Genomic DNA, 24553 nt, shown 5'->3' with positions numbered 1-24553 from the left:
ACATGGGGACACTAGTTCTGGTGACCTGAGAGGCCCCAAGGGATTCCCTTATTTTGGAGGGACTTTCTGTTTTGGCTATGGTACAGGAAGTTATATCCAGTGGGACACGGATGGCTGTAAAAACTGACAGGGGTTATAGTTATTCCTTTCCCTATCCAAAAAAAAAGGTTTTGCTTATAGTTCTGATTTAAATTATAAGCTAGCCTTCTTACCGCCTTTCAAGGGAAGTACAAGACTTGGTGCCAACGTCTACTGTTTGTTGTTGGCAGGTGAAATTTAATTAGAATGATCTGGATGTAAGAACTTTTGTACATCTTTCATAACTCCCCTATGTGGGCCCTTAATTTAAAAGTATAGACTCCCTTTTCAGAATTCTCCCCTGGAAGAATGGTCAATCCAGGATCTGGCTTGAATTTCTCAATCACCTAAAGATATGGATGATCTAACTGTCCTTCACTCATGGAGTTACTACTTAGCTGCACAACTGCATTATTTGGCAGGTTGCGCTACTTGGAGGGAGGCTTACCCCATTCAATCAGTATTACTTGCCTATACAGCACATGCTACATTACTCAAGGCGCTAGAAGCGGGACCTGAGTATTCGACTTATTATTTATTTCAGGTACTTATATAGCGCCGTCAATTTGTGCAGCGCTTTACATATATATTGTACATTCACATCAGCCCTAACCTTCAAGGGGCGTACAATCTAAGGTCCCTAACTCACATTCATACATTCACATACTAGGGCCGATTTAGACAAGAGCCAATTCACCTACCAGTTCACCTTTGGCGTGTGGGGGGAAACCGGAGTACCACGCAGTCACAGGGAGAACATGCAAACTCCAGGCAGGTGGTGCCGTGGTTAGGATTCGAACCAGCGACCCTAGTACTGCAAGGCGGAAGTGCTAACCATTTAGCCACTGTGCTGCCCCTCGACTTTGATCCTTCTTTCTAAACTGTGGACGACCATAAAGTCCTTGTTAGAAAAAAATTGTAGTTCTCGTTTTGGAATCTCAATACGTATTTGCCTGTAACACTGATTTACTAAAAGCAATGTACTATTGCGTGGATGATATTTTAGTAGGTGGCCCTGTATATTAACTTTATATTTCAACAGTTGTTAATTTCAAAATAGCGATTATGGTAAAAGAATAATGTGGTTGTAAAGCAGGCTCTTTACCTTACTGTATTCTATGCAGCAATGTAAAAAGCCTTCTTCATGTAGCTTCCCCCACCTAAATACATACCTGAGCACCATCTCAATCCAGCAATGTGCACGAGAGCCGAGGCTTTCCCAGATCTTTCTCTCCTCATTGGCTCAGATACAGCAACAAGAGCCATTGTACAGAGCAGGTAAGTAGGACATGTTTGTTATTAAAAAAAACCAAAAAAACTCCCAAACCTTTAATATCACTTTAATGTCAGACAAAATGTTTTGTTTTAGGATAGGTCTGAGAAGGTTTTTTTTCCTTTCTCGTACATTGAGAGACACAGGAAGCCTTTAAAGATGCGTTCCGTTTTTACTTTATTAGTTTTAACAAATTGTATACAAGAAGAATACAAACAAGCATATATACAAAAATCAAAACTTATGTCAACTGTAAGCTTTCAATATTATGTTGGGTTCTCAGAGTATGGGTCGTGTCTTCCAAGTGATGAAACAAAAGTGGGGAGACACAATTTCAAATAGTACAATAATATTATTTCAAAACAAAGATTCCACAAAGATGAGATTAAATTGACCCCTGTCAGAGAGCCCAGGTCATAATAATGAAGGGAGCCCCAGGAAAAAAAATGGGGGGCATTTGGAGTGGGTGGGTAGATTGTTGGTCTGGGAAGAGGGAATAGGAACAGATGGGAAGGATAGTCCATCCCTCCCCTCTAGTTGCGTGTTGTATGTTAAAGATCTCTTCCATGTGTGTTTTCATAGAAACAATACCCTGTTGGGCAGAATCTCTCTGCCTCTGAGGCCATTAAGCGCCTAATTCCAGTCAGAGTCTCAAGGTAGTTCAATACTGGAACTTCCATATGAAGTCAGCCAGCATAAATGTGCTAAATCTTCACAGTACAGGAGTATGCTGTCCAGTGAAACCACATTTTTCGAGTTTTTTCCTCTGTGCCATGCACAACACTTGTCAAGTCTTCTATTGTCTTTAAATCTTCAGTCTTATGAACTAGAGTGTTAATGAAGGCACTGTAAAGGTTTTCCACAAAGCAGGAATGCAGGAGCATACAGCATTAACTAGGTGTCGAACAACTGACTTTTTGTATATTTTCAAAGGGATATTAGAGAGGTGTAGGAGAAAAAAAACCAGGGGTGTAGGGGACCGGGTGATCGGTGAATTTTTGTGTTGTAGAATGGACTACAAAAACGGTCCAAATTATGGGCAGGACCAAAAACGTGAAGCATGTCAACAGTGGCTGTACCAGGGCAGCAATAGGTATTAGTCACCAATGGATACATACGGTGAAGCACCGCAGGCAATACGTTACAACTGGGTTACTATTTTGTAGCCCGTCTCCTGATATTTACTACTGATGGAGGATTTGTAGGCAAATGTTAAAATTTTTGTCTGATCTTCCAGGGTGAGTGGGACCTGGAGATTTCCTTCCTATTGGCTTTGGAATTTGAGAGCAGTAGAGGAAGACTCCCGTCAGTAAGAGTTTATAAATAAAAGACCGTGCGTGTCTTCTTGGGCCTTCTGCCCTGCATTGCGATTAAAAAAAATCAACAGGGCAGGTAAACCATGATGCCGGTGGTAAATATTTTTTAAAAATGGGATCATTGAAGCAAATGGAATCTTTTGAGGTGGGAAAATGGTGATGTCTGCATCTGGTGTGTATTTAGTCATTGTGATTGACTGATATAGTGTGTAGCAGAGTATAAGTCATGTCGGTGCAATAAGGAGAAGGTTGCGTCTTGTAGGCCTGGGGGAAAATTAGGATTGCCCAGGATGGGATAGAGGGCAAGGGGAAAGGCCCAAAGTTGTAAATGCCCCATGGTCGGAAGATTATGTAAAGGACGGTGTGGTGCGGTTGAACTGAGCAGGGTGTGGGAGAGAAATGGTTTTCCATGGCCACTCCATAGGAAGCCTTTAACTTTGAGTGATTCTGCCACAAACGAGGATTGGACATGGGTAAAAAAAAAAAGCAGTAGGGCAGCCAAACTCCTTCTACATGCTTAATTTTTTGCTAGTGCCCTGGGAGTATGGAAGACTTTTCTTCAGCTCGAAATCAAAAAAAGAAACAATTTTTTGCTAGCACTTTTTCCTTCATTCTGTTTTTCCCCCCCTTTAATCAAGATCCTGACTCCACTAGACTGGACGTTGCAATGGTATCCTGGAATCAACCTTTGGGCACTGAGTTCTGTGTGGAACGCTTTCCCGCCCTGTTTTCATGAAGGTAGCGCATTTTCCAGCTTCAGAGCCACTGGTATTGCCTCAGTGTTACTGGTATTGCCTCAGTGTTACTGGTATTGCCTCAGTGTTACTGGTATTGCCTCAGTGTTACTGGTATTGCCTCAGTGTTTACCTAGTTTCTGAAGACATACTTATAGAGTAGGCTGATCAGACTGGCCAATTTGAATTCCTTATGTACTGCTACAGTGCAGCTGCTCTGTGCAAAATCATGTATATATAAACGTGATTTTGCACTTCTTGGTTGAGGGGGCATGCTGCTTCTGCTGTGTTTAGTCACAGCAGAAGCCAATAAGCATGTGCTGGCCAATGGATGATCACCGGCACACACTAATCGGCGAGGAGAGGGACAGAACACACCTCTGCTTTTGTAAACAAGGCAGAGCTGTGTTCTGTCAGTGGCATTAGCACAGTGACAGTGTATATTTTTAGCACTGATCACTGTAATGGTGTCACTGGATCCCACAAAGTGTCAGATTAATATTGCAGTCCCGCTAGAAGTCGCTGAACGCTGCAATTACTAGTATAAAACAATATTTACAATATATATACACCATAGTTTGTAGACACTATACCTTTTGTGCAAACCAATCAATATACGCTTATTGGGATTTTTTTTACCAAAAATCCATAGCAGAATACATATCGGCCTAAATTTATGAAGAGATTGTCAATTTTTTTTGATTTTTAGAAAATCTAAATTTCATTTATGTACAGTTGCATGACTGCGCAATTGTCAGTTACAGTATGGTGTGGTCATGAAGGAAGGTAAATCTTCCAGAGGTCAAGTGGTTAAAGTTCCTCAAGGTGGATGTTGTAGCTTTATCTGATGCCATAAGGTCCATCATGTTTTGTGTAATGATCATGCTCTTGGTACTGCTATGCTACAAAACTAGGGCATGCTGGTAGTGGGAGGGGTTATCTTTAGCTGGACTACAGTTTTGTTTTTCTTTGGTTTGCCAATGTCTAGTCTTCCATAAGCTGAAGGTTAAATGTTTCCTGTTTCCCTTAAAGAACTCCAAGACAAGGATTTTACAGTGAGTATAAAAAGCGTATTATTGCCCTTTTGTGTTGCTGTTCAGTCAAATTTCAACCACCTCTTTTCAGTATGGGAAGTTTTAGAAAATCTCCAAATGACACACAAACAAAAACACATTTTTAGTAGACGGACAGTTTTTTTTTTTGCTGTCTTTATCTTCCTTCTTTCCTGGAGTCAGCTGACTGTAGGATTGTGAACTGAAATATTACCTTGTAGAAAATAAAAGGTTTAACGTTTTCCAGTCTTTGTCTAGCCAAGCTGCATGCTGAATTTAGATTTAAATGCAGGTACCCTCTAGAATCTGTGCCCTCTAGTACATTATAGGAACTTGTTTTTACCTTTTTCATCTCTGCCCAGCATTGATGTGCTGAAGAGTTGTCATCACATACTGATTGTGATATTGGTAGAGCTTCCTCATGTGCTTGACTGGTAAATGCATTGGGAATCCAGTAACAGGCTATTGATCTAGCATGGAAGTGGCTCTTTTTCTGAAATTGTTAGTTGTGTTATATTTTGGGTCACTGGAGTACACTTATTTCTGCACTCCTGTGACCTAGACTCAGCTAGGGTAAAGCCTGCTGGCAGCTGACATCAGAGCCGGTCCTGGCTCTGCAAGGATCCAGACTTTAATGTCGGAATCCACTGACTGGCAGCTGGTTCAGCCTCTCGGCACGCCACTGAGAGCTTGAGCCAGCCCCTCCTGCCTCTTCCACAGCTCGACGCTTCAGTGAGTGCTGTAGAGGCAGAGCAGAGAGCCAGCGACTGACCATCACCACTCTCTGATTTCCGAGAACTGAGCGATCACTGGTCATGTGATTGCTCGGTTCTAGGTCTTAGAGCAGGTGGAGGACAGCTGCAGTGTCTGATTGATGCTGCATTGACATGGATAAGTATGTATGTATGTTTTTTTTTTTGTTTTTTTTTAAAATCCCGCACTTCTCTTTTAAATCCTGTGCACTCAGATCATGCTTTCACAGGTTAAAATTTTAGTTTCCCCCAGGAGTCCGCAGGCAATTAGACTGTAATAGGGCAGTAATGGTGAGATTAATCTACAATGGGGTGGGGGTGGGGTGGGGGGGGACGAGTGTCTCACAGGGATTCAGGAGCTGGCTTGATATCCTGCAGGTGTCTGGTCCAGATGGAGGATGCTGAAAGGAGAGATAAGATACGTGTGCAGACATTGGTTTCACTTGGGTGGTCTCATCTTTCAAAAGACATTCTTGTTTTATCAGTATTAACACCTTTTTAAACATCAGTTTTATTCTGTACAATTTCCGTGGGGTTTAATTTGAGGAAATCTATTTTAAAATGGCCTCTGAACTGGTTTTCTATAAATGTCATGGAGTCAGCAGAGAGCAGATGTGTGTTTTATAGAGCCTAAATAAAACAAAACTCAACAAAAAGCACCTGTTGTACTAAACTGAACAGTTTGTGTAAAGGAGCGGTGTACCTGGAAGGTACAAATTGCCCCACTCCCTTTTCTAATTGCATAGTCCTGTGATGCAGAAAGTCTTTCTTCTTTCCTCTGCTGATAGGTGATCCTTAAGCAAGCCATAGATGGTGCAATTTGAAAATTGCTTTATTCCCCAATCAACAGAGTCAGCGCTGATCAGGGTATGGCTCCTGTAGCGCTATTGTGTTCTCTCTGCAGGCAGAGAACAACGATCACTGCTGGTGGCTATAGCTTCCGTCAGTAATCACATACAAAATAAATCTGAGAGGCTGGTTGTACTGAAGTCAATCAATGGATCAACTTCAGTACAACTAACCTGCCTATAGTTGGATCAAATCTGGGCCAGCCCCTGCTGAACCAGCCGAGATTCGATTCATCTATGACCAGCATTATTGTTGCACAGAACAGCGCTCAGGTACTGACATGTGAGCGTCGCTCTGTGCAGGATGGTCAGTCCTGGCTGAATCATGATGCATGGGTGTCTATGGTGGCCTACGCTCACAGGAAGTGGATTGAATGATGCTGGGATTTATTGAACCTGGAAGAGGCTGGCATTGAACCTTAAAGCTACATTATGTCTGCAAAGAATGCTTTGAAGGGAGCTAAAGTAACATTTTCAGCTAAGTACTTGGTTACTGATTTATATTTCTTTTTCTCCATACTGGGGTTGGACTTTAAGGATACAGTCACAGCTGTGTGTTTTTTGATCCAATCAGAAGCCAGTGTTTTAACCACTTTCCCTCCTGAGCAAAATCATATTATATATATATATATATATATATATATATATATATATATATATATATATATATATAAATATATATATATATACATGGGGCAAAAAAGTATTTAGTCAGCCACCAATTGTGCAAGTTCTCCCACTTAAAAAGATGAGAGAGGCCTGTAATTGGCATCATAGGTAGACCTCAACTATCAGAGACAAAATGAGAAAAATAATCCAGACAATCACATTGGCTGATTTGGAAAGAATTTATTTGCAAATTATGGTGGAAAATAAGTATTTGGTCACCTACAAACAAGCAAGATTTCTGGCTCTCTCAGACCTGTACCTTCTTCTTTAAGAGGCTCCTCTGTCCTGCACTCATTACCTGTATCAATGGCACCTGTTTGAACTTGTTATCAGTATAAAAGACACCTGTCCACAACCTCAAACAGTCACACTCCAAACTCCACTATGGTGAAGACCAAAGAGCTGTCAAAGGACACCAGAAACAAAATTGTAGAGCTGCACTAGGCTGGGAAGACTGAATCTGCAATAGGCAAGCAGCTTGGTGTGAACAAATCCACTGTGGGAGCAATAATTAGAAAATGGAAGACATACAAGACCACTGATAATCTCCCTTGATCTGGGGCTCCACGCAAGATCTCACCCCGTGGGGTCAAAATGATCACAAGAACGGTGAGCAAAAATCCCAGGACCACACGGGGGGACCTAGTGAATGACCTGCAGAGAGCTGGGACCAACGTAACAAAGGCTACCATCCGTAACACACTACGCCGCCAGGGACTCAGATCCTGCAGTGCCAGACGTGTCCCCCTGCTTAAGCCAGTACATGTCCGGGCCCATCTGAAGTTTGCTAGAGAGCATTTGGATGATCCAGAAGAGGATTGGGAGAATGTCATATGGTCAGATGAAACCAAAATAGAACTGTCGTGTTTGGAGGAGAGAGAATGCTGAGTTGCATCCAAAGAACACCATACCTACTGTGAAGCATGGGGGTGGCAACATCATGCTTTGGGGCTGTTTCTCCGCAAAGGGACCAGGACGACTGATCCATGTACAGGACAGAATGAATGGGGCCATGTATCGTGAGATTTAGAGTGCAAAACTCCTTCCATCAGCAAGGGCATTGAAGATGAAACGTGGCTGGGTCTTCCAACATGACAATGATCCCAAACATACCGCCCGGGCAACAAAGGAGTGGCTTCATAAGAAGCATTTCAAGGTCCTGGAGTGGCCTAGCCAGTCTCCAGATCTCAACCCCATAGAAAACCTTTGGAGGGAGTTGAAAGTCCGTGTTGCCCAGCGACAGCCCCAAAACATCACTGCTCTAGAGGAGATCTGCATGGAGGAATGGGCCAACATACCAGCAACAGTGTGTACCAACCTTGTGAAGACTTACAGGAAACGCCTGACCTCTGTCATTGCCAACAAAGGATATATAACAAAGTATAGAGATGAACTTTTGATATTGACCAAATACTTATTTTCCACCATAATTTGCAAATAAATTCTTTCCAAATCAGCCAATGTGATTGTCTGGATTTTTCTTTCTCATTTTGTCTCTGATAGTTGAGGTCTACCTATGATGCCAATTACAGGCCTCTCTCATCTTTTTAAGTGGGAGAACTTGCACAATTGGTGGCTGACTAAATACTTTTTTGCCCCACTGTATGTGTGTGTGTATATATATATATATACACACACACACACACACACACACACACGTGGGCGCGTGCAATTTTTCCGCAAGATACACTCACACACTGTCTTGAAAAGGTATTCATATCTTGGTAGGCTTGCAGTTGAGCCATACTCTTTCCATTTTCAGATGATGGATTGAACAGTGCTTGGGATATTTTTTTTTATAACCTAATCCTGCTTTAAACTTCTCCACAACTTTATCCCTGACTTGTCTGGTGTGTTCCTTGACCTTCACGATGCTATTTGTTCACTAGTGTTCTCTAACAAACCTCCTGAGGGTTTCACAGAACAACTGTATTTATACTGAGATTAAATTACACACAGGTGGACTCTAATAATTAGGTGACTTCTGAAGGCAATTGGTTCCACTAGATTTTAGTTAGGGGTATCAGAGTAAAGGGGGCTGAATACAAACACATGCCACACTTTTCTCATATTTGTAAATCATTTTGAAAACCATTTATCATTTTCCTTCCACTTCACAATTATGTGCTACTTTGTGTTGGTCTATCATATAAAATCCCAATAAAATACATTTACGTTTTTAGTTGTAACATGGCAAAATGTGGAAAGTTTAAAGGGGTATGAATACTTTTTCAAGGTACTGTGTGTGTATTTGTGCTTATATATGGTTATAAGGGCACAAAGCTTTCTTAGCAGAAATTAAAGCCATGTTAATCCCAAAAGCAAACATTTGTTGTATTTATTTTTTAACATTTTATTTCAGGTACTTATATAGCGCCATCAATTTACGCAGCGCTTTACATATATATTGTACATTCACATCAGTCCCTAACCCTCAAGGGGCGTACAATCTAAGGTCCCTAACTTACATTCATACATACACATACTAGGGCCAATTTAGACAGGAGACAATTAACCTACCAGCATGTCTTTGGAGTGTGGGAGGAAACTGGAGTAACTTGAGGAAACCCACGCAGTCACAGGGAGAACATGCAAACTCCAGGCAGGAGATGCTGTGACTGGGATTCGAACTAATGTATTGCAGTTTACCAATTCTTAAGCTGGCCATACATTATACAGTTTTATTTTTCAGTTTCCTTTAGATTTACCTTCAACTATGTAGTGCAAGGGCAACCTGATTGCATAAAAAAATTAGTGTTTTGGTTTGCCCTCACATTATATGGTTTTGGTAAATCTTTGGAAAATTGTACACGATAATTTCTTAATGCATGACCAGTCTTAGATGCGATGGTTGTATAATGTTCCATTTTTAGGCTTTCTTCTATATTCATCAGGTCAACCAGCCAAGTCTGTTGGTTTCAAAAGTACAAGCTCTCCAGCAGAATGTATCAGTTTACATGGATGAGACAAACGCCTTAACACTGGCAGAGTGAATAAAATGATCAGCTTTTATCTATTCATGCAAAACCTTTATCCCAAAAGGAAAAAAAAAAGAACTGTTTGCATTGCTTTAACTGATTAGAGAGTGTGAGATGGAGTTTGGCTTCCATATATTTATCTAGATGTGCTAATCTGCATCTGAGCACTACAAACCAGGAATGCTATTTAAATTTAATATTCAAAGCAAATTCGCCCATTCATCCATGTCTCCATGATTTATTTTGCTGAGAGATTATTTTGAAAAACATCTCCTAGAAATCCTGGCCGTGGCCATCTTGAGTAACAGCAGAGGATTCATGTAGCATTTACTTCCTGGAATCCATCTCGCCTTAGCTCAGGCATGACAATGGTGCTGTCTGCTGTGCTTCCTATCTTTATCATCCAGAGTTGTGTCTAATTAATATAGAAGGTATATTACTGGTTTAATCACCAGTTGAAAACAGAGGGAAAAAGCCAAAGAAAAGAAAACTAATGCAGCCACCACATCCAATGCTGCAAAATACATATTTGGGTTTAATACCACTTTAGCTCCGTTTTCAGCTTTTGTTTTAAATGCTGCACAGTGACACTACACTCCCTAATGGTGGTGCTGTAGCTGCATTTTAAGCTTCAGTTTCCACTTTAGTTTATTATATTTTGTCTGATTCCTGCTGAGTCAGTTGAAATTCAAGCAGTGAGTAGCTCTGTCCACACCACCCTGCTTTACCAACTTCTTTCCGGGATGTTTTCCATTAATGGGAGAGGCACTCTGTTCTACACGTGAGTGTACCCATTGAGGGAAATTTAGGAAGACTGCAGCAGTTGTGCATGGCAACCAATCAGCTTCTAGTTTTTATTTGCGAAGCCTAACTGAACAAGCTGAGGCTAAAGGCGGATTGGTTATTATTCTCAGCTGCTTCAGATTTGTTCTGTTCCAGTTTTAGTAAATTCCCCTCCCTGTGTGTTTTTACTTGCCCGGTAATTCCCCCCATTGTGTGCAGTTAATAGCTGTACTGTGATTGACAGTTTTCTGTTAGAACCTAAGGTACATAATATCTCCCAATGGGTTTCCACCAAATGTCACCTCTTACTCCTGATATGTCAGTTGTACCTCTACAAGATGGCTGCCTCTCAAAGACGCAACAGCTCTACAGTCTAGGAAAGAACTTTTTTTTTTTTTTTTTTTTTTTTTTTTTTAGTCCAGATAGTTTTTATTAAACAAATTTGTAAAACATACAAAACAAATAAGTAAAACCATGAAAAAAAAGTAGTTCAGGACATACCAGTGTTACAATCACAACAAGTTAAAATAAGGAAGAATACACTACCAAGGTGCTTTAGTCCCTTTAGTGTTGCTTAGTAGTGAACTTTAAAATCATAAAAGTATGGATTATTTTATGTTCCTACAATATTACCGTCAAAATCACTAGTATCTTAACCCCTTCGCGCCGGCGCCTCCCGGCCCTTTAAGGGTTTCAGAAGCTGGGAGGCGGGGCTGGGTTTAGGGTCATGTGACCGCTGTCACAGTGGTCACATGATCGGGAAAGGTCCTGATCAAAAGAGGAGTTCGGGACCTTTCCGTGAACACTGGACATGTGTGCTGGGAGCGTGCAGGGCGCTCTCTCTCAGCACATATGTTTTTTTTTAATAGAATGCAAATGTGCGGCCGCTCGGCATTTAGGCTCAGACGCCGGGAGGCCGTTTATTTGCGTTCAGCCGGCGTGAAGAGGTTAACCACATCCCGACCGCCCTATAGCAGATATGCTGCTACAGGGCAGCAGGGGTGTGCATTTCCAGGTGGGAGGCGCGCACATCCTACCTGTGCCGCCATTCGTGGCTGCGGTTGTCAATCAACGGGTCCCAGCCAGTGATTACCGACGATCTATGGGGAAGAGGGCTGCTTTGTTTACGAACAGTCCTCCTCGCTGTCGGCTCAGGCACACTTCTCTGGATGGCTGTGCACAGCCATCCAGAGCAGTGTGCTTACAGTGAAGCACCAACACAACGTCACCCAGTAAAACTCCTAGCACACAGTTAAAACTTTGATCGCCCCTCATGTTAACCCCTTCCTGCCCAGTGCCATTAGTACAGTGTCAGTGCTTTTTTTTTAGCACTGGTCACTGGGGATGTCAGTTTCCCCCCTATCAAAATGCCCACTGCAGTCCCGCTATAAGTTGCCAAAATTTGATTTTTTAAATTTTTCTACTGGGCATGTTTAATAGTAAAAAGTCAAAAATATTGTTTTTTTTCACAAAATTTTCGGTCATTTTTCTCTTATAGTGAAAAAAATTAAAAGCACAGGCAATCAAATACCACGAAGAAAAGCTAAATTCTTGGGAAAAAAAAGGACGTAAATTTAATTTGGGTGCAGCGTTGCATGACCACACAATTGTCAGTTAACCTCCTTGGCGGTATGAATCTTTCCGATTTTTGGTGCTGAAAGCGGTACCATTTTTTTGCATGGACATATGTAGTTTTTTTATTGTAGGCCTGTAATTCTTAGGAATAACTCACTGAAATCTGTCCGAACAAGAGTCTATTAAACATCCCGGGTAGAATAAAATTTGAAACACGTAATCATAAATTATAATTTAATAAATAATCATAAAAAATAATAATATAATAATAATACATTTAATTCAATAATATAATCAAACCAAAAACACTGAAATGTGAAATATAGCGCCAAGTTAGCACATTGCTGAGCAAAGTCGCAAAATCGTTTTCAGTGTCTGATGACGAATTTCCCCCACAAATCATTATCACTCAATTCTGCAAGTGGTTCTGATTTACTACCGCTGTTCTCTAGCTGATCTAAACCGCTTTTGACCTAAAGGGACACTTTTTGGACACCATGGACATTTCTCAGTTTCCAGGCAGAAAGAACAGACAAAATGCAGGCAGGGCGCAGGACAAAGCACTAGGGACAAGATGTATGTGAAATTGGTTGAGACAGCAATGTTTTACTATGTAAAAATGTAAAAAAAAAAAAAAAGAGATTTTTTAAAATTTTTAAATTTCCCGCCGCCAGCGGCGCCCGTACGTCCCGACGTCACAGGGACAGGACACAGAAGCCGGATGCCGGCATCGGCCGGAGGAGATGGCCGGGGACGCTGCAAGGGACACATCACGGGAGCGCAGGGTAAAGTAAGTGAAGAAAAAAAGCAGGAGCAGTGCCGCATGGTATTCCCAAGTGTAGCTCGGGGTTACCGTTTGTGGTACTGAAATGTTACCCCGAGCTACACTCGGGAATACCGCCAAGGAGGTTAAAGTAACACAGTGCCATAAAGCAAAAAATGGCCTGGTCAGGAAGGGGGGTAAATCCTCAGGAGGGCAAGTGGTTAATATCAAGAGCATTAAAGTAATTCTAAAGATATTTTTTAAAATAACAAACCATATCATACTTACCTGCTCTGTGCAGTGGTTTGGCCCCCCCTTCTGAGTGCCCCCATAACAAGAATCTTGGCATGGGGACACTCGTGCGGGCTTAATTCCAAGCCATACTCGGCCTTGCCCCCTGCTTTCCTGACAGGCTGTCATTGACAGCAACAGGAGCCAATAGCTCCCTCTGCTGTCTCCATGACCAGTGAGGAGAGAGAGCCGCTTCTCTCAGGTACAGCGCTGGATCAAGATTGGGCTCAGGCAGGTATTTTGGCGCTGCAGGGGAGCAGAACACAGTTTTTTTTTTTTTGTTTTTTTTTTTACCTTAATGCAGAGAATGCATTAACCCCTGGTGCACACTGATGCGAATTAGCCTGAGATTTGACCATTCAAATAGCCTGACAAATCACTTGCAATGATCGGCAATGGAACTGTTCTAATCGGTTGCACCAATTAGAAAAGTAATTCCTGCACTACTTTTCCTGATTTGTGGTGTGACTTGCATTGGCTGAGGTGGGCTGATGACATCACACTCCCTACTCTATGAAGTCGCACTGCCATTTGACTTTGAAATTGTGCGATTTCAAGTAAAGTGGCATGATTTCAAAGTCGATCCAGTGTGGGCCAGGGAAAGCTGCTCTCCAGGTTTTCTGTGACTTTAAAGTGGAAATTCACTCTCTCAATTAACATGGGCTATTTTTAATCCTTATGCTGCTAGCATTAGTAAGTGGATGAGAAAGTATATCATGTTTACTTGTTTTAAATTTTTTTTTTTTTTTACGTTTCTTCAGTTACTTCCTGGTTCCCATGCCTTGGCAAATGATGTCATACATCCCAGCAGTTTTCAGGATAGGAGGGAGGATTCTCAGCTCAGCCAATGACTGAGTTAAGGACAGATGGAACCTCAGGAAGTAACTGCTACATGAATCATCTACCCTTACTCTAGATGGCCACAGTTAGAAATGCTAGGGGGTATTTTTCAAAGTGATTTCTCAGCAAAATAAAGCATGGAGACATGGGTGTGTTTGCGTTGCATATTAAAAATGAATTAAACTGTTCTTAGTTTGTGGTGCTCAAATGCAGTGTAGTTCCACTTTTAATAGTTTGGTCTAAGCTGGTCCAAACAAGGTGCCAATCCTTAAAGCTGAACTTCCCCTTTTGGGTGGAGCTCCGCTTTAAAAGAGAAGTATGGCCAAAGCTTTTTTGGTCATACTTCTCTTCTAGGTCACAGGAGTGCACGTTCTCTCCTTTGACCTGTGACGTGCTCTCATGCTCTCCTGTGAAAGCAGGTGAAAAACAAAGTGCAGGTAGGAAGGTCTATAATGCCTTTAAAACAAGTGCAAAGGAAATCTCAGCCAATCAGATCTTTGCTTAATTTCAATCTGCACTGGAGAACTATAGGAATCTATCGCTGTGGACAAAGCGGACACTATTCAGGTGTTAGTCAGGGTCAGTACTAGTGGAAATGTTGACCTGTATAGTTGCTGGTGTACACAGCTATCTTTGTGTTGATTTGTTTACACATGACCATTTGTAGTCCAGTCTTTCTCATGTCATATTTTTGTAAATATTGGGATTTAGGATGTAGAATAGGAATTCTGTACATTTTAGTAGTTTTATATGCATGAAGGGATCTTAGGGGCGGTAGGGGCTGAGGTGAAACAGATAAATAAAAAAAGGCAGATAAAAGAATGGTAATCTGTGTTTGTTCCTTGCACTTCTTTTAAACCTTGGACTGGACTGCAGAAAGCCATGTGTACAGTCATAGACTAACGAGTTGTGTGGCTGTTGGAGAGCTTCTCTCATTCTCAGGTCTTTCTGCTGCTGCTACAGCTCAGTTTAAGGCCTCATGCACACAGGCCATTTTAAAAATGCTCCTCCTCTTGGCAGCAGCGGTTTGACAGAAAAAATGCCTGACGCTTGTAAAAATGTCTAACGCTTTTCTAAGCGTTTAGGTGCGTTTGCAGGCATCAAGCTTTTGGGTGCTAATACATTTCATTGGCTAGGATAATAATTTACTCATTAAATGAATTGACGCTCAAGCGTTACACGCATCAAGCATTTTTTATGCCAAAACGCTGCTGCTCCTGGGTGCACTGGCCCTTTTTCTTTTTTTTCCTGCTGGTAAACACTACTGCTACTAGCAGCTTCTAAAAGTCTGTGTGCATGGACACATAGGATAACATGGAGGGCCGTTTGGAGGCTGTAAAAAAAAAAAAACCTGCCTGACACCCCTAAAAGTGGCTGCAAAAACTTCCTGTGTGCATGAGGCCTGAATATATAATACAAACCCCATTATGCATAGACAAGCTAGCTTGTCATTTTAAAACTTCCTTTTGTAACAAGTATACAGGGACAGCCCTTAGAATGACGCACATCAAGGATTACTTTGTGAACAGTTATGAAAGGGTTTATAATGTAAGCTTGAGCAACAATACAGCACATAGCTAGTGTTTCACTGCAGCTTTCAATGTAGCCAGTACAGTGAATCTGTTGTGTTATTTATGACTGTTTACTATAAAGAACTGTGTGTGCTTCACCCACTCTGCTGGATAAACCATTGATATGGGCCCTGGTGGTGGCTCTTGCTGATCACGATAACCCTTCCTCTGCAAACATGCTCCAGCCCTAGATCTCCAGCTGGAGGGAAGAGTCTGCACTGAGCATGCTCCCTGTGTGTCTGTTGCTGGCAGCTTATGAAGACACCAGTGTAGGCCTCAGCTGCTCCTGGAGGGAATCTGATGGCCTAGTGGCCTGCGTTGAAGGTCTGTCATGTGATAACTGGCTGGATTCATGAAGAGATCGTTTTGATCTGCAGACAAACACCTTTATCCCGCCCAGATCTTCTCTTTTTCCTCCCAGTCACCAGGCTGCTGGCTTGCTGTAATCTTTGTCTCATTTCTCTTCCAGGCACGTGGAGAAAATTTGCATATTGTGAGTTGGCTCCTGCTTTCTCTTGTAGAAATGTCTCTGACTTGTCATTAGAAACTTATTATAGTTGAGAGGAAGATTTTAGGCTCGCAGACTAGAATATTCATGTAAACAACAAGACTTAGTAACTGAACACTGCCATGTATTGACTATTTCAGACATTGTCTGATCTTTATGAAAGCCAATACATAGTGAAATTATTTGCTGTCTGCCTTGAACAATGTATGGAAATGTCTGATGTCAGAGAGGGACTGGGGGAAGAAATTGTCTGTTAACATACTGCTGTTTACGTATTTCATCTGCCTCTGATTTCTGTTTGATGTCCATGGGAAGTCTTAGGCAAGAATTCTAGGACATTAGTCCATGTGTCAAATGTATATCATATATGTATTTTTTTTCCTGATGTGCACTCTGCTCATGCTGTATGTGATTAGGCATTTGCTTACAAAGACCAATGCTTTTTAAAATTTTAAAGAACGTCCAGTCATTTATAAACAAAGGCTATCTTTTATAGTTATCTGTGAATCAAGAACATGCAGAATTTGACCAAAACTCAATAGATTTTAAGATTCATCCACAGTTGCATTGATGTGCCATTATCACATTCTTTTTGTGGTCAGAGCTCAATGAAAGATAAAGGACTGTTCTTCATTACAGCTCTTTAAAATCTGGCAAAAATGTGTGGACATATTAGGGTTCCTTCACCAGTGGACACAGTAACTGAAATAGGGGCAGCGCTCAACAAATAGTATTTTTTTTTTTAATGCCAATGTTACATTTTAAAGGCTAATGTATGCCAGAGCTGTAATAAGAGACTGGATTTTATCAGTGGATTGTGCTGATTGGATCTGTTGAAGGTCTTAACAACTGTTTTAAGAGTTACCCTTGGAATTCTCAGTCATATCAATTGATACAGCAATTTCAGACATCTATTGTGACAGTCTGGCTGTGTAGGGGTGTAGGTGCAATTACTTCTAATTGTAGGGAGAAATCATTATCAAATAAGGGTGAAAAGGAACAAGGACAAGGTTCACTATGTGTAAATCAGCATTTGAATAAGGAAGAATTTACAGGTCTCAGCAGCTTGCGACACTAGAGCAGATTCCCCACCCCCACCTCCCCACTGCCTATCATACTTTTTTGAGGCTTCTGACCATCTATGGATAGCCACTTGAAAACCTTTATCATTTTTAGTGGGTATATAAATTCAGGGTTCTTTTATTTAGATTAGATTATTTAACAAAGCAGTCCAAATAGTATAGACATTTGATTACCCTGAAAACAGTCAGGTTCTATCTCCCCTTTAGAGAGAGCTGCTAAGAACATCAACTCTCTGGATGACACTGCATGATATCCAAGCTTTAGGAGATAGTCATGAGAAATGAAGATCTGTCTGGTGAGAAATAATTGCTTAATCCCTGATTGTTTCCCTCTGATGGTCAAAGGGGAAGTTAGCATCATGGATCCCCTCACTGTTGGGTGGTTATAGGAAGGTTGCTTAACAGATGCTGGTTTTGTTAGTTGTATTGGATTATTTGCCACAATGGCTAGGTGAAAACGTGTTTCTGAAGGGATTGTTAAACTCTTCTTCATGAAGACTGGTAGATTGCTTGAGTTTGTCCTTTGAACTTTTTTTCTGCCATATTGTGCCCATTCTTTCTCTACCTTTCAAAAATATTAATGTTGTGATGTTGGTATGAAGTTAATACAAAAAAGTTGAACGTTAGGCCACTAAGTAAATTGAAAAGTCAAAAAACTGCTAAGCTTGGCAAAAACTAAAGAAAAAAATCTTATTTGAGAATAATTCACTAAGCTGTTTTCTCCATAGAAAGTAAGGAATTATGCCAAATTTATGTTGGCATTCAGCTTGAAAATTAGATATTTTTGTGGCATAAATCTTGGACTAAAGGATTGGCCACAGAAAGCCCTCCTTTGCACAGAACAGCAGACACTGGTTTGAACACCCACTTCCTTACAGTTGTACGATATTTTTTCTAGCTTGGAAGGATAATCCATTATTATAGGCCTCGCTGGTGTCTCCTGCTAATTACAATGAGCCATCCTCAACTAACACAATTCAACTGATGATCTCCAGCTGGAGGGAAGAGCCAGCATTGACCATGTGCCCTGTGTATCCGCTTCAGTTCTTGGTGGCTCATGAAGACATCAGGGTAAGCCTCGGTTTCTTTTCCTTGAGGAAATCTGATGAAAAGTGATGGTGGTGGACCAAATGATTAGGGTTCGGTTATGAGGCAATAGTTATCTACAGGTCTCATTCCTTGCCACCTTTTGCTGCCTAAGGCTCCATCCACACTGAGCGTTTTAATAACGCTGGTAATGTTAGCTGTGTAAAATCACATTCGATTTTTTTGTATTAGTGTTTTGCCACGTTTGTGGTTTTTATAGCTTTTTGACCAAAAACATTTTTTTTTGGTAAAAAAAAGTCCAAAAACTCTGGTTTGTCAGCGTTAGAGCGTGTTTACAGCTAAAAAAAAAAACTCCTCTGGAAACCCACTACTGTTTTTTTTTTTCTGCCAAAAAACGCCCCTGCCAAAAAAAAGCTGATTACAGTCTATGTGTGCATGGACACATAGGATACCATGCTGGGGAGTTTACTGGCTGTAGAAAAAAAGGTCAAAAGCCAAAATCAGCAGCTGAAAAAACATCAAGTGTGCATGAGGACTAAATATTCTCTATCTACTTCCCAGTCACTGCTGACTATGCCGACTTAGTACATGCTTTTTTTTCTTTTTTTTTTATCACCACAGGTAGATTATATTATTTGTTTGGAGTTAGGCTCCATGCACACTGGGCGTTTTAATAACGCTGGTAACGTTAGCTGTGTAAAGTCACATTAAAAACATGAGTTTTTTAACGTCAAAAAAGTCCATAAACACCGGTTTGTGGTGATTTACCACTTTTTACAGCTGTAAAACTCCTCTAGAAACCCACTAGTCCTGTTTTTTTTTTTCCCAGTCAAAAAAAGTCAATTACAGTCTATGTGCATGAACACATAGGATAACATGCTGGGGGATTTACTTGCTGTAGAAAAAAACATCAAAAGCCAAAAACAGCCGCTGTAAAAACATCCAGTGTGCATGAGGGCATAGACTGTTATCTATGTTATTTAATGTTCTATGGTATTTAAAGGATAATTTCACCTTTTGCACAAAATAATAAATGCACATTTATTTGCAGTTACAAAAATGTGCATGTATTATTTTTCTCTACAGGAACCTGCAAAGCATTGCGCCAGCGATCAGCAGATCGCTGGTGCCATGCAGGTCTCCTGCAGATCTGTCAGCGTATCTGCTTGTTCATACGGGATGTACAAGCAAGCAGATATACTGACAGGAAGATTCAATTAACTGTGCAGCGCTGTGGTAGTTCATTGAAAACTACAAGCCCACAGCCGTTAAGGCTGTCGGGACTTGCAGTTCATTCATTCACAGAACTCTGTGAATGAATGACGCAGCCACAGGGCCTCACTGTTTTTAACCACTTCCCGTCCGGCCGTTGTATATAAACGGCCGGACAGTGGCAGAGCAGGGGCGGGTGGCCGTTTTATAAATGTCCTCCCTGCCCCCTAGTTGTGCACGCTCCCTGGGAGCGCGCAGCACCGCGATCCGGTGCCTGCTGTGTCCTCCGGACACAGTGGAACACCGATCGTCGTATGGGACCTCTATGCGAGGTCCTGATCATGTGATCACTGATTAGCCAATCAGTGATCACATGCAGAGTAGTAAGCAAGATGTCACTTCTGACATCATTGCTTACTACGTGTGAAATCTGTGAATTTATTTATTTCAGGTACTTGTATAGCGCCATCAATTTACGCAGCACTTTACATATATATTGTACATTTACATCAGTCCCTAACCCTCAAGGTGCGTACAATCTAAGGTCCCTAACTCACATTCCTTTCATACACATACTAGGGCCAATTTAGACAGGAGCCAATCCACCTACCAGCATGTCTTTGGAGTGTGGAAGGAAACCAGAGTACCCGGAGGAAACACATGCAGGCACAGGGAGAACATGGAAACTCCAGGCAGGTGGTGCCATGGTTGGGATTCAAACCAACGACCCTAGTACTGCCAGGCGGAAGTGCTAACCATTTAGCCACTGTGCTGCCCACTGTGAATGATCACAGAGGTCACATGGTAAAAGGCTATTCACAACTGCTTTGTACCATGTGACCAATCACAGCTCACACAGTATTTCTCAATGGCTACAATAATGCAGCCAGAGAGAAGGAGAAATGACTGCTTTTACACCCATAAAGGCTGTAAAAGCTATCAGTGTAAAAAAAAAAAAAATCTTCATCACCACATCACAATGGTGACACTGTACTGCTAAGGTGACAGTATGTAAAAAAAAAAAAAAAACTTAAATAATATAAAAAATTAAAAAAGTATTTAAAAAATTATAAACTGGCTAATTGGTTATAAACTAATTTGGGTTATTTTTTTTTTTACTAAAAAGATAACTGAATACATTTTGGCCAAGATTTATGATGAAATATTATTTATTTGCAAAATTTTATAAGAAAAACACTTTCTTTCAACATTTTTGGACTTTTTCAATTATATAGCAAAAAAAATAAAAATCCCAGTGGTGAATAAATACCACCAAAATAAAGCTTTATCTGTCTCAAAAAATTGCTAAAATATTCCTATGGGTACAGTGTTGCATGACGGCGCAATTGTCAGTCAAAGTGTGATAGCGCTGAAAGCTGAAAATTGGCCTGGACAGGAAGGGGGTGAAAGTGTTCGGACTTGAAGTGGTTAAATCTGACAGCTGGTATGGGGGAACTTCTCCCTGTACATCTTTTTGATTGGGGAAAATATACCCTTCATGAATGTGTGAAAAATGGAGGTGCAGAAGTAATTGCATTTTTAAATGAGTATGGCTGTGTACAGCCATTCCTTTGCATTGGTGGATGTATGGGGCACCTGTGGCTCTCTGGGTGTGAGAAAGCACATGGGATTTTACGCTAGAGGACTTTCCAGCCTTCAGATGTCCAAGTGCTTGAGGTCTTAATCAGTGGCCCAGTATATACTGGCATTTTGGTGAAAGAGTCAGGAGCAGAGTCTTACAAGGAAGGGTAAATTGGATATAAGAAATGATCATCCGCTGTAATTACACCCATATAAACTGACAACTTGCATCCTTACCTGAATTTGAATGCTTGTTTTGCATTTGAACATTAATGCCCCCTACACACTATAAGAAAATTGTACGAAAAGTTTCGTACGAGGGCTGATCATCCAATAATCGGATCGTTGGTACACAGCTTTTGAGAGCCAATCACGACAATTCGTACGACAATATCCGAAGGGACAAGCGCAAAACTTTTTCTCGTACTATACCAGATCATACGAGTTTCGTTTAATCAGTACAGTAGTCGTCTGAAAATACAATACATGACATCACTTTCGAAATTCTTTTCTTTCATAGGAGAATTTTCGTATCTTTAGTAACCTTTTCACTTTCGATGTGAGACTAGCAGGCGATCGTTCATCCGATATTCTCATCGTGTTTACGGGGCCCCTTTCACACGGGTGGTTGTTCTGCCGCTTGTAAATGCATGTTTTTTTATTTTGAAATTTCAACACTCCTGGCACACAGACCACTTACGTTTGTACATTACGTTTATCTGCGATTACACGTGTTTACATGCAGCTGCGTTTAGCTACGGTAGTAAATTCTTGCCTTTTCTTAATGCAACTGTTTATTTTTTCTGTGTACTGCAATTAACTGCGTTTATGTATAGATAGCTGCGGTACATCGCTCCTGGACACAGTCAACTTATTTTTCCTAAACGCATAAAACCGTATGTTATGAAAATGCAGTTTGTGAATGGAGCCATAGGGATGCCTTGTCTGTATTTAGCTGCGGTAAGTAAGTTCCTCTAACCGCATCTAAAAGCTGAAATCTAACCGCCCGTGTGAAAGGGGCCCTATAAAGGACGTGTGTAATGAAATATAGGTGCTCACTGGGAGAGTACTGGTTCCCTGTCCTTGTTTGGCTTTAGTATTGACCTGGATGAAGTATACAACATATGAGAGCAAACTGTAGACAGAACACTAAATCTGCATACTTCTTCAAAGCGTTTTATGCCAGAGGGTCACCATGTGATTTCAGGAAGGGAACTTGCTGTTCAGAAGCAGCAACTTGTTTTAATATTCTCCTTATTTCTCTGATGGGTTTCCTTTAAGTACTTAAAAAGTGTTCGCTAAGGATTTAAATTTTTTTATTTTCTTATCTCTGCTTAAAAGTCATAATGCATTTTGTATCATCTAAATGGATTTCGGAATGGCTTTCAGCTTCTTTGTGAATGTTGGCTCTGGGTAGGGAACATTTCCTGAGTTTCTAGGAAAATGCTCAACGTGTATGTTTGTCAGAAGGTGGAGGGATGGTTATATATTTTAATCTTGTAGTGCAGAGACTTAGAACAACCAATCCCACTTCGGTAACGATCAGTGAAACCCAAAATCAGATTGGCTGATTCACTTTGGCCAGGTCTTTCAGAGTGTAGTCCTACTGAAATGATGGACCTGATGGTAATATTTCACAATGTTTGGGCCTTTTTTATGTTTGAGAAATAAGTGGATTTTTTTCGTGCCCCTAAAATATTAAATAATGCGTGCCAATTTCAGTCAAGGAATTAATTTCAGGATCAAACGTCCCAGTAAATCTGAATATTTATTAGGTTTTGTTTGTGACCATTAACAGGAACTCTAGTGAAATCTGGAATCTATATCCCAAAAAATGTGCAGGCTTCCTGTGTAGCAGAGCCCCTTTTGAATGGAGCTGCATTGTGTGTAATGTATAGGTTGAATGAAGAACACAGACCTTTTACATTTTTTTCCTTAACAGTGCCAACAAGCAACTTTTTTTTTCATATATATGACTATGCTTAAAGTTGTGCTTTTTTTTCAATTCTTTGGTGTAGCATCTATCTGTCAAGGTTATCATGATGTGGTAATATTGTTCCTGGTAAGGCGTGTTATATGTAAAAGAGAAGAAGCAATCCTTGGTTGCTAAGAATGATGATGAATGTGGATTTAATTTTTTTAACTTGAAAATAATGATAAAGGATTTAACTTTATGTAAAACTCATGCTTGGTTTAATCCCTGGTCTCCTTATTGGTCAGTCCCTGCATCTTATTATATGACTAACAGGGAAGCTTGGAAGGAGGGAGTAGCAGGGCAAAATACATTCTGGGAGATTTGTACCAAAGTTCAGCTACCTACTATGCCTTTTGCTGAGAAATCGCTTTGAAAAACACTTCCTAGCATTTCTGGCTGTGGCCATCTTGAGAAAGGGCAGATGATTCATGTAGCATTTACTTCCTGGAATCCATCTGCCCTTAACTCATGCATGCAGGCAGGAGGGTGCGCTTAACTGAAAAAAACCCTCCTGAAGACTTCTGGTATGTATGAGGACATTTGCCTAGGCATGGAAACTAGTAAATATGATATACTTTCCTATCTATTTTCTAATGCTATCAGCATAAGGATTCAAAATAGTCAATGCTGACTGACTCTTTAATTGCTTTGAAAATGAATATGACGCTGTTCAGCCTAGTGTTCACATACCAAGCTTTAAAAATCAGCTGTGTGTAGTGGGCTTTAACTTTAGAACTTGAACTGAAATATTTGAGTGGAATGCCTGTCATCAACCTAAACATTGTACCTTGTTTTTTTAAAGTGCTTTAAAGAAAATGGGAATGCAGCCAACTTTCATTTTTACTTTATTCCTTCTAATAGTAAAAAATATCACCTGCATTCCAGTTTGACACCTTCAGATACCATGTGTCTGTCCCCACCTCTTCTTTACACCAGGGGGATGGATTATTCGGCTTTCATATGGCAGAATCTATTGTATCTTGGGACATGTGCTTTTTTTTTTTTCCTTTCTTCAGTGGGATATGCAGGAATTCGGAGACTGTTGGGTCATCTTCAGAAGGATTTTGACACTGGCAGAATGGTGCTTGATGATCTAACCCCTCCTACTTCCAGCATGCTTCAGTTTTTTGCTGCTATCTTAGGAGGATGAACGTCTGTTCTCTGCTGAGATAAATCTAACCTTTTTCCTAGCTAATTCAATTATTCTTTAGTCAAGATTCCTCTACAAGCAGCTTGAGCCGGTCTTTCTATGCTGCTATGCAGACCGGTGTATCCTCAGTAATAGCTGTGGAAGCCGTATCCAGACCCTGTTGGACTGATGATCCCAGAGCTTGCATGGAATGTACTGCAAAGTGAAACAAAAAAGAAAGCGCACCAACCTTGCGCATTACCTCAGTAAACCATAATTTTATTAGATTCAGAATGATACTCACAAACAACGAAGTAAATCAAGCATATAAGTCCTCAAAGGAACTTTAGAAATGTGAAGCCTGTGCGAGTCACATCGTAGGGGTAGACACTCAGAGTACGGCTGACGTGTTTTGAAGGGCATCCCTTCTTCATCAGAGCTTTGCAGTACTTTGCAGTATTGGTCGGGCTTCCCCTGCCTTGTTTAGAGCTGCACA

At 40.9% G+C, this 24553-nt stretch overlaps 1 protein-coding gene across 4 annotated transcripts in view; it reads left to right on the top strand.

Annotated features, from left to right (window-relative positions):
• EHMT1 (euchromatic histone lysine methyltransferase 1) overlaps nt 1-24553 on the top strand; it is a 231403-nt gene that overhangs the window by 22949 nt on the left and 183901 nt on the right. The window contains exon 1 of one of the 4 annotated variants that reach the window (XM_089675304.1): nt 15784-16016. The exons of the other annotated variants lie outside the window; for them this stretch is intronic. The gene's annotated coding sequence lies outside the window, so the exon portion shown is untranslated. Of the gene's footprint in view, nt 1-15783; nt 16017-24553 lie in introns of those variants that run through there. 4 annotated transcript variants of the gene reach the window in all.

The sequence above is a fragment of the Staurois parvus genome, unplaced genomic scaffold, assembly GCF_062004578.1.
Source record: "Staurois parvus isolate SC_StPar_1 unplaced genomic scaffold, SC_StPar_1.0 ptg000154l, whole genome shotgun sequence".
Taxonomy (NCBI): Eukaryota; Metazoa; Chordata; class Amphibia; order Anura; family Ranidae; genus Staurois; species Staurois parvus.
The sequence above is the reverse complement of the archived record's forward strand: the minus strand, read 5'-3'. Positions and strand labels throughout refer to the sequence as shown.